Below are 14,670 nucleotides of genomic sequence, written 5' to 3' on the forward strand. Positions count from 1 at the left end.
GCCTCAATGTGCTCCCAGATATGCCTTTGCAGATTACATGATAAAAGTGTTAACAAACTGCTCCATGAAAAGAAAGTTTTAAATTTGTGAGAAGAATTTACACATTACAAAGCAGCTTCTCAGACAACTTCTTTTTGGTTTTTGACTGAGGATAATTCCTTTGTCACCATAGGATTCAATGTACTCCCAAATATCCTATTGCAGATTCCACAAAAACTGTGTTAGCAAACTGTTCCAAGAATAAAATCGTGTAACTCTGTGATGTGAATACACACATCACAAAGCAGTTTCTCAGAAAGCCTCCTTCTAGTTTTTGTGTGAGGATAATTTCTTTGCCACCATTTGCCATGGGGCTCTCACGAATATCCCTTTCCAAATTCCATGAAAATAGTGTTAGAAAACTGCTCCATGAAAAGAAGGAGTAAATCTGTGAGATGAATTCACACATCACAAAGTAGTTTCTCAGAAAGCTTCTTTCTAGTTTTTATCTGAGGATAATTCCTTTGTCACCATAGTCTTCAATACGATATAAAATATCCCTTCTCAAATTTCCCAAAAACAGGCTACCAAACTACTCCATGAAAAGAATGGTGTAACTCTGTGAGATTAATTCATACATCACATAGCAGTTTCTCAGAAAGCTTGCTTCTATTTTTTATCTGATTATATTTCATTTTTCACCATATTCCTCAATGCACTCCCGAATATGCCATTACAGTTTCCATGAAAAATGTGTTAGCAAACTTCTCAATAAAAAGAATGGCAAAACTCTGTGAGATGAATTCACACATCCCAAAGCGTTTCACAGAAACTTATTTTTGGTTTTTATCTGAGAATATTTCCCTTGTCACCATAGGCTTCAATGTGCTCCCAATTATCCTATTGCAGATTCCACGAAAACAGTGTCATCAAACTGCTCAATGAAAAGAACGGTGTAACTCTGTAAGACGAATTCACACATCACAAAGAAGTTTCTCAGATAGCCTCTTTCTAGCTTTTGTCTGAGGATATTTCCTCTATCACCAGAGGCATCAATGCACTCCCAAATATCCATTTGCAGATTCCACGAAAACAGTGCTAACAAACTGCTTCATGAAAAGGACCGTGTAATTCTGTGACATGAATTCACAAATCACAAAGCACTGTCTATGAAAATTTCTTTCTATTTTTTGTCTGAGGATATTTTGTTTTTCACCATAGACCTCAATGTGCTCGTGAATATCCCATTGCAGATTCCACGCAAAAAGTGTTAGCAAACTTTTCAATGAAAAGAACAGTGTAAGTCAGTGAGATGAATTCACCCATCACAAAGCAGTTTCACAGAAATCTCCTTTTCGGTTTTTATCAGAGGATATTTCATTTATCAACATAATCCTCCATGCACTCCCAAATATCCCTTTACATATTCCATGAAAACAGTGTTAGCAAACGACTCCATGAAAAGAAAGGTTTAACACTGTGAGATTAATTCACACAACACAAAGTACTTTCTCAGAAAGATCCTTTGTAGCTTTTATCTGAGGACATATCCTTTGTCACCACAGGCTTCAATGTGATCCCAAATATCCCTTCTCAGCTTTCAAAAAAGAGTGCTCCCAAACTGATCCAAGAAAAGAATCGTGTAATTCTGTGAAATGAATTAACACATCACAAGCTCTTTCTCAGAAAGATTCTTTCCAGTTTTTATGTGAGGATAGTTCCTTCATCACCAAAAGTTTCAATGCACTCTGAAATATCTAGTGCAGGTTCCAAGAAAACAGTGTTAGCAAACTACTCAGTGGAAAGAACAGTGAAACTATGTGAGATTAATTCATGCATCACCAAACAGTTTCTCAGAAAGCTTCTGTTTAGTTTTTATCTGAGGATATCTGCTTTTTCACCATAGGAATCAAATCATTCCCAAAAATCCCTTTGCAGATTCCACAATAACAGTGTTAGCAAACTGCTCCATGAAAAGAAAGGTGCAACCCTGTGAGATGAATTAACACATGACAAAGCTATTTCTCAGAAAGTTTCTTTCTAGTTTGTATATGAGGATATTTCCATTGTCACCAAAAGCTTCAATGCGCTCCAAAACATCCCATTGTAGACTCCAGGAAAACAGTGTTAGCAAATGGCTCAATGAAATGAATGCTGTAAATCTCTAAGATGAATTCACACATCACAAAGCAGTTTCCCAGAAAGCTCTTTCCACTTTTTCACTGAGGATATTTGCTTATAAACCATAGGTCTCACTGCGCTCCCAAACATCACTTTGCAGATTCCATGATAACTCTGTTAGCAGTCTGCTCCATGAACAGAAAGGTGATACTCTGTGAGGTGAATACACACATCACAAAGAAGTTTCTGAGAACGATTCTTTGTAGTTTTTATCTGAAGATATTTCCTTTGTCACCCAAGGCTTCAATGTGATCCAAAATATCCCTTCTCAGGTTCCCCAAAAACAGTGATGACAAACTGCTCCATGAAAAGAATGATGTAACTGTGTGAGATGAATTCACACATCACAAAGCTGTTTCTAAGACAGCTTCTTTCTAGTATTTATCTGAGGATATTTCCTTTTTCTCCATATTCCTCAATGTGCTCCAGAATATCACATTGCAAATTCCATGAAAAAAGTGATAGCAAACTTCTCAATAAAGAGAACGGTTTAACTCTGTGATATGAATGGACATATCACAAAACAGTTTCACAGAAAGCTTCTTTCTAGTATTTGTATATTTCCTTTTTCAACATATTCCTCAATGTACACTGAAAGGAAAAGTATAAATTGGTGAGATGAATTCACACATCACAAAGCAGCTTCTCAGAAAGATTCTTTCTCCTATTTTCTGACGATATTTCCTTAGTCACCATAAGGCTTCAATGCAGTTCCAAATATTCTATTGCAGATTCCGTGAAAACAGTGTTAGCAAACTTCTTCATGAAAAGAAAGATGTAACTCTGTGAGGTGAAATCACACATCACAAAGATCCTTCTCAAAAAGCTTCTTTCATTTTTTTATCTTAGGATGTTTCTTTTGTCACCATATGCTTCAATGTGATCCATAATGTCCCTGCTGAGATTCCCCAAAAACAGTGCTACCAAACAGCTTCATGAAAATAATTGTGTAACTCTGTGAGATAAGTTCACAAATCACAAAGCCGTTTCCCAGAAAGTTTCTTTCTAGTTTTTGTCTGAGGATATTTCCTTTGTCACCATAACCTTCAATGTGCTCCAATGTGCTTCCCTTTGCCGATTCCATGAAAACAGTGTTAGCAAACTGCTCAATGAAAAGAATGATGTAACTCTGTGAAATGAATTCACACATCACAAAGCAGTTTCTCAGAAAGCTCTTTTCTAGTTTTTATCTGAGGATATTTCCTTTTTCAACATAGGGCTTAATGGGCTCCCAAATATCCTTTTGCAGATTGCATGAAAACAGTGTTAGCAAACTGCTCAATGAAAAGAACAGTGAACTCTGAGATTAATTTACACTTCACCAAGCAGTTTCTTGTAAAGTTTCTTTCTAGTTTTTATCTTAGAATATTTCCTTAGTCACCATAGGCTTCAAAGTGATCCAAAATATGCCTTCTCAGATTCCCAAAAAGCAGTGCTACTAAACTGTTCCATAAAAAGAATCATGTAACTCTGGGAGATGAATTCACATATCACAAAGCAGTTTCTCAGAAAGCTTCTTTCTAGTTTTTTTTGGAGGATATTTCCTTTGTCACCTGAAGTTTCAATGTGCTCCAAAGTATGACTTGCAGATTCCATGAAAACAGTGTTTGCAAACTGCTCTATGGAAATAATGGTGTAACTCTGTGAGATGAATTCATAAATCACAAATCAGTTTCTCAGAAATCTTCTTACTAGTTTTTGTCTGAGGATATTTCCTGGTCACCATAAGCTTCGAAGTGCTCCTAAATATCCCATTGCAGATTCCAAGAAAAGAGTGTTAGCAAACTGACCCATGAAAAGAAAGGTGTAACTCTGAGAGATGAACTCACACATTAAAAAGAACTTTCTCAGAAAGCTTATTTCTATTTTTTGTCTGAGGATATTTCCTTTGTCACCATAGGCTTCAATGCGATCCAAAATATCCCTTCTCAGATTCCCCAAAACAGTGCTACCAAACTGATACAGAAAAGAATCATTTACTCAGTGGGAAGAATTAACATATCAAAAAACGGTTTCTCACAAAGCTTCATTTAGTTTTGCATGAGGGTATTTCCTTTGTCACCTTAAGCTTCAATGCACTCTCAAATATACCTTTGTAGATTCCATGAAAACAGTGTTAGCAAACTACTCAATGAAAAGAACAGTGTCACTCAGTGAGATGAATTCACACATCACAAAGCAGTTACTCAGAAAGTTTCTTTCTAGTTTTTATCTGAGGGGAGTTCCTTTTTCACCATAGGCCTCCAAGCCCTCCTGAATATCCCTTTGCAGATTCCACGAAAACAGTGTTAGTCAATTGCTCCCTGGAAAGAATGGTGTAACTCTGTGAGATGAACTCACACATCACAATGCAGATTTTTCAGAAAGCTTCCTTCTAATTTTTATCTGAGGATACTTATTTTGTCACCATAGGCTTCAATGAGATCCAAAATATCCCCCCTCCTGCAATACCCCAAAAACAGTGCTGCCATAATGATTCATGACAATAATTGAGTATCTCTGTGAGATGAATTCACACGTTAAAAGTAACTTCTCAGGAAGCTACTTTCTCTTTTTTATCTGAGGATATTTCGTTTTTCAGCATAGGCCTCAATGTACTCCCAAATATCCCTTTGCAGATTTCACGAAAACAGTGTTACCAACAGCTACATGCAAAGAGAGAAAGAAAGGTGTAACCCCGTGAGTTGAATTCTGACATCACAAAACAGTTTCTCCTACAGCTGCTTTCTAATTTTTATCTGAGGATATTTCCTCTGTCACGATAGGTTTCAATGCGATCCAAAATATCCCTTTTCATATTCCCCAAAAACAGTTCTGCCTAAGTGATCCATGAAAAGAATCATGTAACTCTGTGAGATGAATAACACATCACAAAGTGATTACTCAGAAAGATTCTTCCTACGTTTTCTATGAGGACGTTTCTTATGGCACCAAAATTTTCAATGCACTCCAAAATATCCCTTTTAAGATACCAAGAAAACAGAGTTAGCAAACTGTTTGATGAAAACAATAGTGTAACACTGTGAGAGGAATTCACGCAACACAAAGCAGTTTCTCAGATAGCTTCCTTTTCCTTTGTCAATGAGGATGTCTGCTTTGTCATCTTAGGCTTCAATGCCCTCCCAAATATCCTATAGCAGATTCCACGATAACAATGTTATCAAACTGCTAAAAGAAAAGGACAGCATAACTCTGTGTGATGAATTCACACATTACAAAACAGTTTCTCAGAAAGCTTCTTTTTGGTTTATCTATGAGTATATTTCCTTTGTTACCAAAAACTTCAATGTGCTAAGAAATATCAGAGTGCAGATTCCAAGAAAAAAGTGTAAGCAAACTGCTCAATACAAAGTACAGTGTAACTCTGTGAGTTGAATTCACACGTCACAAAGCAGTTTCTCAGAAAGCTTCCTTCTAGTTTTTATCTGAGCATATTTCATTTCTCACTGTAGGCCTGAATGTACTCCCAAATATCCCTTTGCAGATTCCACACAAACAGTGTTAGCAAACTGCTCCATGAAAATAGAGGTGTAACTCTGTGAGGTGAATTCACACATCACAAAGTAGTTTCTCAGACAGCTTCTTTTTGGTGTTTGTCTGAGGATAATACCTTTGTCACCATAGGCTTCAATGTGCTCCCAGATATCCTATTGAAGATTCCATGAAAACAGTATTAGCAAACTGCGCCATGAAAATAGAGGTATAGCTCTGTGAGATGAATTCACACATCACAAAGATCTTTCTCAGAAAGCTTCTTTCTAATTTTTATCTGAGGATACTCCCTTTGTCACGATAGGCTTCACTACGATCCAAACTATCCCTTCTCAGATTCCCTAAAAACAGTGCTACCAAACTGATCCATGAAAAGAATCGTGTAACTCTGTGAGATGAATTAACACATCACAAAGCAGTTTTCTCAGAAAGCTTCTTTCTAGTTTTCATATGAGGATATTTCCTTTCTCACCATAAGCTTCAATGCACTCTGAAATGTCAAATCGCAGATTCCAAGAAAATAATGTTAGCAAACTGTTCCACGAAAAGAACAGAGTAACTCTGTGAGATGAAATCATGCATCAAAAAGGAGTTTCTCAGAAAGATGGTTTCAAGTTTTTACCTCAGTATATTTCCTTTTTCACCATAGGCCTCAATGCACTCCCAAATATCCTATTGCAGATTAAACGAAAACAGTGTTATCAAACTACTCAGTGAAAAGAACCATGTAATTCTCTGAGATGAATTCACACATCACAAAGCAGTTTCTCAGAAAGCTTCTTTCTAGTTTTCATCTTAGTGTATTTCCTTTTTTCTATAGGCCTCAATGCACTCCCAAATATCCCATTGCAGATTCAAGGAAAACAATATTAGCAAACAGTTCCATGAAAAGAAAGGTGTAACGCTGTGAAATGAATTAACACATAACAATGTCCTTTCTCAGAAAGCTTCTTTCTACTTTTTTTTCTGAGGATATTTGTCACCATGGTCTTCAATGCGATCCAAAATATCCCTTCTCAGATTCCCCAAAAACAGTGCTACCAAACTGTTCCATGAAAAGAATCATGTAACTCTGTCAGATGAATTAACACAACACAAAGCGGTTTCTCAGAAAGCTTCCTTCTAGTTTTCATCTGAGGATATTTAATTTATCACCATAGACCTCAAAGCGCTCCCATATATCCCTTTGCAGATACCACGAAAACAGTGTTAGCAAACTGCTCCATGAAAAGAACAGTGTAACTCTGTGACATGAATTGACACTTCACAAAGCAGTTTCTCAATAAGTGTCTTTCTAGTTTTTATCTGAGGATATTTCCTATTTTGCCATAGGCCTCAAGGTGCTCCCAAATATCGCTTTGCAGATTCCACATAAACAGTGTTAGTGAACTGCTCCATGGAAAGAAAAGTGACTCCATGAGATGAGTTCACAAATTATAAAGCAGTTTCTCAGAAAGCTTCATTCTATATTTAGTCTGAGGATATTTCATTTGTCACCATAAGCTTCAAAGTGCTCCAAAATATCCCATTGCAGATTCCAAGAAAACAGTGTTAGTAAACTGCTCAATGAAAAGAACAGTGTAACTCTGTGAGATGAATTCACACTTCACAAATAAATTTCTCAGAATGCTACTTTCTAGTTTTTGAGAGTATTTCCTATGTCACCATAGGCTTGCATGCGTTCCAAAATATCCCTTCTCAGATTCCCCTAAAACAGAGTTACAAAAGTGATATATGAAAAGAATCATGTAACTCTGTGAGATGAATTAATATATCACAAAACAGCTTCTCAGAAAGATTCTTTCTCATTTTTATCTGAGGATATTTAATTTTTCACTATAACTCTCAATGCACTCCCAAATATCCCTTTGCCGATTCCACAACAACACTGGTAGGAAACTGTTCCTTGAAAAGAAAGGTAACTCTGTGAGATGAATTCACACATCACAAAGAACTTTCTCAGAAAGCTTCTTTCTAGTTTTTATCTGAGGATTTTTTCTTTGTCACCATAGGCTTCAAAGTGAAAAAATGTATCCCTTCTCAGATTCCCCAAATCGAGATATCAAACTAATCTATGAAAGTAATCATTTAACTCTGTCAGATGAATTAACATATCATAAAGTGGTTTCTCAGAAAGCTTCTTTCTAGTTTTTATATGAGGGTATTTCCTTTGTCATCATAGGCTTCAATGAGATCCAAAGTATCTCTCCTCACATTCCCCAAAAACAGTGCTACCAAACTGATCCATGAAAAGAATCATGTAACTCCATGAGATGAATTCACACATTGCAAAGCAGTTTCTCAGAAATCTTCTTTCACGTTTTACCTGAGGATATTTAGTTTTTCACCATAGGCGTCAATGCCCTCCCAAATATCCATTTACAGATTCCATGACAACAGTGTTAGCAAATGACTCCATGAAAAGAAAGGTGTAACTCTATGAGATGAATTCACACATCACAAAGAACTTTCTCAGAAAAGTAATTTATAGTTTTCATCTGAGGATATTTCCTTTGTCACCGTAGGCTTCAATGGGAGCCAATGTATCCTTTCTCAGATTTCCCAAAAGCAGTGATGCCAAACTGATCCATGAAAAGAATCATGTAACTCCGTGAGATGAATTAACACATCACAAATCGGTTTCTCAGAAAGCGTTTTTCTACTTTTTCTATGAGGATATTTCCTGTATCACCATAGGCTTCAAGGTGCTCCGAAATACTCCATTTAAGATTCCAAGAAAACAGTGTTAGCAAACTGCTCAATGAAAAGAACAGTGTATCACTGTGAGATGAATTCACACATCACAAAGCAGTTTCTTTGAAAGTTCTTTTTGGTTTATCAATGAGATTATTTCCTGTGTCACCATAGGCTTCAATGCACTCCCAAATATTCTACTGCAGATTCCACGGAAACAGTGTTATAAAACTACTCAATGAAAAGAATGGTGTAACTATGTGAGATGAATTCACACATCACAAAGTAGTTTCTCAGAAAGCATCTCTTTTGTTTATCTATGAGGATATTTCCTTTGTCACAATAAGCTTAAATGCCCTTCAAAATATCCCACTGTAGACTCCAGGAAAACAGTTAGCAAGCAGCTCAATGAAATGAACAGTGTAAATCTGTAAGATGAATTCACACATCACAAAGCAGTTTCTCAGAAAGCTTCTTTCTACTTTTTCTCTGAGGATATTTCCTTTTTCACCATAGGCCTCAATGTGCTCCTAAACATCACTTTGCAGATTCCACAAAAATTGTGTTAGAAATCTGCTCCATGAACAGAAAGGTGATACTCTGTGAAGTGAATACACACATTACAAAGAAGTTTCTGAGAAAGTTTCTTTCTAGTTTTTATCTGAAGATATTTCCTTTGTCACCCTAAGCTTCAATGTGATCCAAAATATCATTTCTCAGATTCACCAAAAACAGTGCAGCCAAACTGCTCCATGAAAAGAATGGTGTAACTATGTGAGTTGAATTCACACATCACAAAGCTGTGTCTCAGACAGATTCTTTCTAGTATTTATCTGAGGATATTTCCTTTTTCTCCATATTCCTCAATGCACTCCAGAATATCCCGTTGCAGATTCCACGAAAAAAGTGATAGCAAACTTCTCAATGAAGAGAACGGTGTAACTCTGTGATATTAATAGACACGTCACAAAGTAGTTTCACAGACAGCTTCTTTCTTGTATTTGTATGAGTATATATACTTTTTCAACTTATACCTCAATGCACTCACGAATATCCCTTTTCAGATTCCATGAAATTAGTATTAGCAAACTGTTCCATGAAAGAAAAAGTGTAAATCTGTGAGATGAATTCACACATCACAAAGCAGTTTCTCAGAAAGATTTTTTTGGTTTTTCTCTGAGGATATTTCCTCAGTCACCATAAGGCTTCAATGCACTCCCAAATATTCTATTGCAGATTCCGTGAAAACAGTGTTAGCAAACTTCCCCATGAAAAGAAAGGTGTAACTCTGTGAGGTGAAATCACACATCACAAAGAACTTTCTCAGTAAGCTTCTTTCAATTTTTTATCTTAGGATGTTTCTTTTGTCACCATAAGCTTCAATGTGATCCAAAATGTCCCCTCTGAGATTCCTCAAAAACAGTGCTACCAAACAGTTTCATGAAAATAATCTTGTAACTCTGTGAGATGAGTTCACAAATCACAAAGCTATTTCCCAGAAAGTTTCTTTCTAGTTTTTGTCTGAGGATATTTCCTTTGTCACCATAACCTTCAATGTGCTCCAAATTATCCCTTTGCCGATTCCATGAAAACAGTGTTAGCAAACTGCTCAATGAAAAGAATGGTGTAACTCTGTGAAGCGAATTCACACATCACAAAGCAGTTTCCCAGAAAGCTTTTTTCTAGTTTTTATCTGAGGATATTTCCTTTTTCGACATAGGCCTCAATACACTCCCAAATATCCCTTTGCAGATTGTATGAAAACAGTTTTAGCAAAGTGTTCAATGAAAAGAATGGTGTATTCTGTGAGATTAATTCACACATCACAAAGCAGTTTCTCATAAAGCTTCTTTCTAGTTTTCATCTTAGGATATTTCCTTAGTCATCATAGGCTTCAATGCAAACCAAAATATCCCTTCTCAAATTTCCCAAATACAGTGCTACCAAAATGTTCCATGAAAAGAATCATGTAACTCTGTGAGATGAATTCACATATCACAAAGCAGTTTCTCAGAAAGCTTCTTTCTAGTTTTTATATAAGGGTATACACTTTGTCACCATTGGCTTCAATGAGCTAAAAAATATCCCTTTTCAGATTTCAAGAAAACAGTGTTAGCAAACTGCCCCAAGAAAAGAAAGGTGTAACTCTGTGAGAAGAATTCACACACTACAGAGAACTTTCTCAGAGAGCTTATTTCTATTTTTTATCTGAGGATTTTTCCTTTGTCACCATAGGCTTCAATACGATCCAAAATATCCCTTCTCAGATTCCCCAAAACAGTGCTACCAAACTGATCCAGAGAAGAATCGTTTAGCTCAGTGGGAATAATTAATACATCACAAAGTGGTTTCTCAGAAAGTTTCTTTTCATTTTTTGTATGAGTGTAATACCTTTGTCAACTTAAGCTTCAATGCACTCTGAAATATAACTGCAGATTCCATGTAAACAGTGTTAGGAAATTACTCAATGAAAAGAACAGTGTCACTCAGAGAGATGAATTCATACATCACAAAGGAGTTTCTCAGAAAGTTTCTTTCTAGTTTTTATCCAGAGATATTTCCTTTTTCACCATAGGCCTCCATGCACTCCCAAATATCCCTTTGCAGATTCCATGAAAACAGTGTTAGCAAACTGCTCCCTGGAAAGAATAGTGTAACTCTGTAAGATTAATTCACACATCACAAAGCAGATTCTCAGAAAGCTTCTTTCCAGTTTTTAACTGAGGATATTTCTTTTGTCACCACAGGCTTCAATGAGATCCAAAATATCCCTTCTCTGATTCCCCAAAAACAGTGCTACCATAATGATTCATGAAAATAATTGTGTATCTCTGTGAGGTGAATTCACACGTTACAAAGTAGTTTCTCAGAAAGCTGCTTTCTCGTTTTCACCTGAGGATATTTTGTTTTTCACCATACGTCTCAATTGCTCCTAGCTATCCCTTTGCAGATTCCATGAGAACAGTGTTACCAACAGCTCCATAAAAAGAAAGAAATGTGTAATTCTGTGAGATGAATTCAGGCATCACAAAACAGTTTCTTCTAAAGTTTCTTTCTAATTTTTATCTGAGGATATTTCCTTTGTCACCACAGACTTAAATGTGATCCAAAATATCCCTTTTCAGAATCCCCAAAAACAGTGCTGCCTAAGTGATCCATGAAAAGCATCGTGCAACACTGTGAGATGAATTAACACATCATAAAGCAGTTTCTCAGAAAGCTTCTTTCTACCTTTTCTATGAGGATGTTTCCTATGTCACCATAATTTTCAATGCACTCCAAAATATCCCTTTTAAGATTCCAAGAAAACAGAGTTAGCAAACTGCTCAATGAAAACAACAGGGTAATACTGTGAGAGGAATTCACACAACACAAAGCAGTTTCTTAGAAAGTTTCGTTTTCCATTATCTATGAGGATATATGCTTTGTCACCATGGGCTTCAATGCACTCCCAAATGTCCTATAGCAGATTCCATGATAACAGTGTTATCAAACTGCTAAATGAAAAGAGCAGTGTAACTCTGTGAGATGAATTCACATATCACAAAGCACTTTCTCAGAAAGCTTCTTTTTGTTTCATCTATGAGTACATTTCCTTTGTCACCATAAAGTTCAATGTGCTAAGAAATATCAGAGTACAGATTCCAAGAAAACAGTGTAAGCAAACTGCTCAATGCAAAGTACAGGGTAACTCTGTGAGTTGAATTCACACGTCACAAAGCAGTTTCTCAGAAAGCTTCCTTCTAGTTTTTATCTGAGGATATTTCATTTCTCACGGTAGGCTTGAATGTACTCCCAAATATCACTTTGCAGATTCCACAAAAACAGTGTTAGGAAGCTGCTCCATGAAAATAGAGGTGTAACTCTGTGAGATGAAATCACACATCACAAAGTAGTTTCTCAGACAGCTTCTTCTTGGTGTTTGTCTGAGGATAATTCCTTTGTAACCATAGGCTTCAATGTGCTCCCAAAAATCTTATTGAAGATTATATGAAAACAGTATTAGTAAACTGCTCCATGAAAACAAAAGTGTATCTCTGTAAGATGAATTCACACATCAAAAAGAACTTTCTCAGAAAGCTCCTTTATAGTTTTTTTCTGAGGATATTTCCTTAGACACCATAGACCTCAATGATATCCAAAGTATCCCTCCTCAGATTCCCCAAAAACAGTGCTTACAAACTGATCCATGAAAAGAATCATGTAACTCATTGAGATGAATTCACAAATCACAAAACAGTTTCTCAGAAAATGTCTTTCTAGTTTTTGTCTGATTATATTTCCTTTTTCACAAAAAGTTTCAATGTGCTCTGAAATATCTCATTGCAGATTCTGAAAAATCAGTGTTAACAAACTGCTCAATGAAAGGAAGAGTTTAACTCTGTGAATTGAATTCACACATCACAAAGAAGTTTCTCAGAAAGCTTCATTTTGGTTTTCCTATGAGGATATTTCCTTTTTCACTGTAAGCCTCAATGCATTCCCAAATATCCCTTTGCTGATTCCACGAGAACTGTGTTAGCAAACTCCCCCATGAAACAGAAAGTGTAACTCAGTGAGATGGATTCATACATCACAAAGAACTTTCTCAGATAGACTCTTTCTAGTTTTTATGTGAGGATATGTCCTTAGTCACCATAGTCTTCAAAGCGATCCAAAGTATCCCTTCTTAGATTCCCCAATAACAGTGCTACCAAACGGATGCATGGAAACAATCTTGTAACTCTGTCAAATAAATTAACACATCCCAATGCGATTTCTCAGAAAGTTTCTTCCTAGTTTTTATATGAGGATATTTCCTTTGTCAAAAGAAGCTTCAATGTGCTTCGAAATATCCCATTGCAGATTCCAAGAAAACAGTGTTAGCAAGCTGCTCAATGAAAAGAACAGGTTAATTCTCTGACATGAATTCACACATCACAAAGCAGTTTGTCTGAAAGTTTCTTTCTAGTTTTTGTCTGAGGATATATCCTTTTTCACACTAAGGTTCAATGTGCTCAGAAATATGCCATTGCAGATTCCAAGAAAACAGTGCTAGCAAATTGCTCTATGAAAATGACAGTGAAACTCTGCATTGAACTCAAACATCACAAAGCTGATTCTCAGAAAGATTCTTTCTAGTTTTTCTATTAGAATATTTCCTTTTTCACTATTGGCCTCAATGCACTCCCGTATATCCATTTGCCAACTCCACAAAAACAGTGTAACCAAACTTCTCCATGAAAAGAAAGGTGTAGCTATGTGAGATGAATTCACACATCACAAAGAACTTTCTCAGAAATCTTCTTTATAGTTTTTATCTGAGGATATTTCCTTTGTCACCATAGGCTTCAATGTGATCCAAAATATCCCTTCTCAGATTCCCCCAAAACAATGCTATCATACTGATCCATGAGGAGAATCGTGTAACACTGTCCGATGAATTCACAAATCACAAAACAATTTCTCAGAACGTTTCTATCTAGTTTTTGTCTGAGGATATTTGCTAATTCACAATAAGCTTCAATGTGCTCTGAAATATCCCATAGTAGATTTCAAGAAAACAGTGTTAGCAAACTTCTCAATGACTAGAACAGTGTAACTCTGTGAATTGAATTCACACATCACAGAGCAGTTTCTCAGAAAGCTTCTTTTTGGTTTCTCTATGGGGATATTTCCTTTGTCACCATAGGCTTCAATGCACTCCCAAATATCCTATTGCAGACTCCAGGAAAACAGTGTTATCATACATTTCAAAGAAAAGAATTGTGTAACTCTGTGAGAAGAATTGACCCATAACAAACCAGTTTCTCAGAAAGCTTCTTTGCAGTATTGTAGTTTTTATCTGAGGATATTTCCTTTTTTACCATAGGCCTCAGTGCACTCCCAGATATCCCTTTGCAGATTCCATGAAAACAGTGTTAGCACACTGCTCCATGAAAACAAAGGTGTAACTCTGTGAGACGAATTCACACATCCCAAAAGCCTTTCTCAGAAAGCTTCTTTCTAGTTGTTATTTGAGGATAATTTCTTTGTCACCCTAGGCTCAATGTTATCCAAAATATCCCTACTCAGATACCTGAAAAACAATGCTAAGAAATTGATCCATGAAAAGAATCGTGTAACTCTGTGAGATTAATTAACACATCACACCGCAGTTTCTCAGAAAGCTTCTTTCTAATATTTATATGAATGTATTTCCTTTGTCAATGTAAGATTCAATGCACTCTGAAGTATCCCATTGCAGATTCCACAAAAAGTGTTAGCAAACTGCTCCATGAAAATAAAGGTGTAAATCTGTGAGATGAATTCACACATCTCTAAGAACTTTCTCAGAAGTCTTCT

The sequence above is a fragment of the Macaca mulatta genome, chromosome 14, assembly GCF_049350105.2.
Source record: "Macaca mulatta isolate MMU2019108-1 chromosome 14, T2T-MMU8v2.0, whole genome shotgun sequence".
NCBI lineage: Eukaryota > Metazoa > Chordata > Mammalia > Primates > Cercopithecidae > Macaca > Macaca mulatta.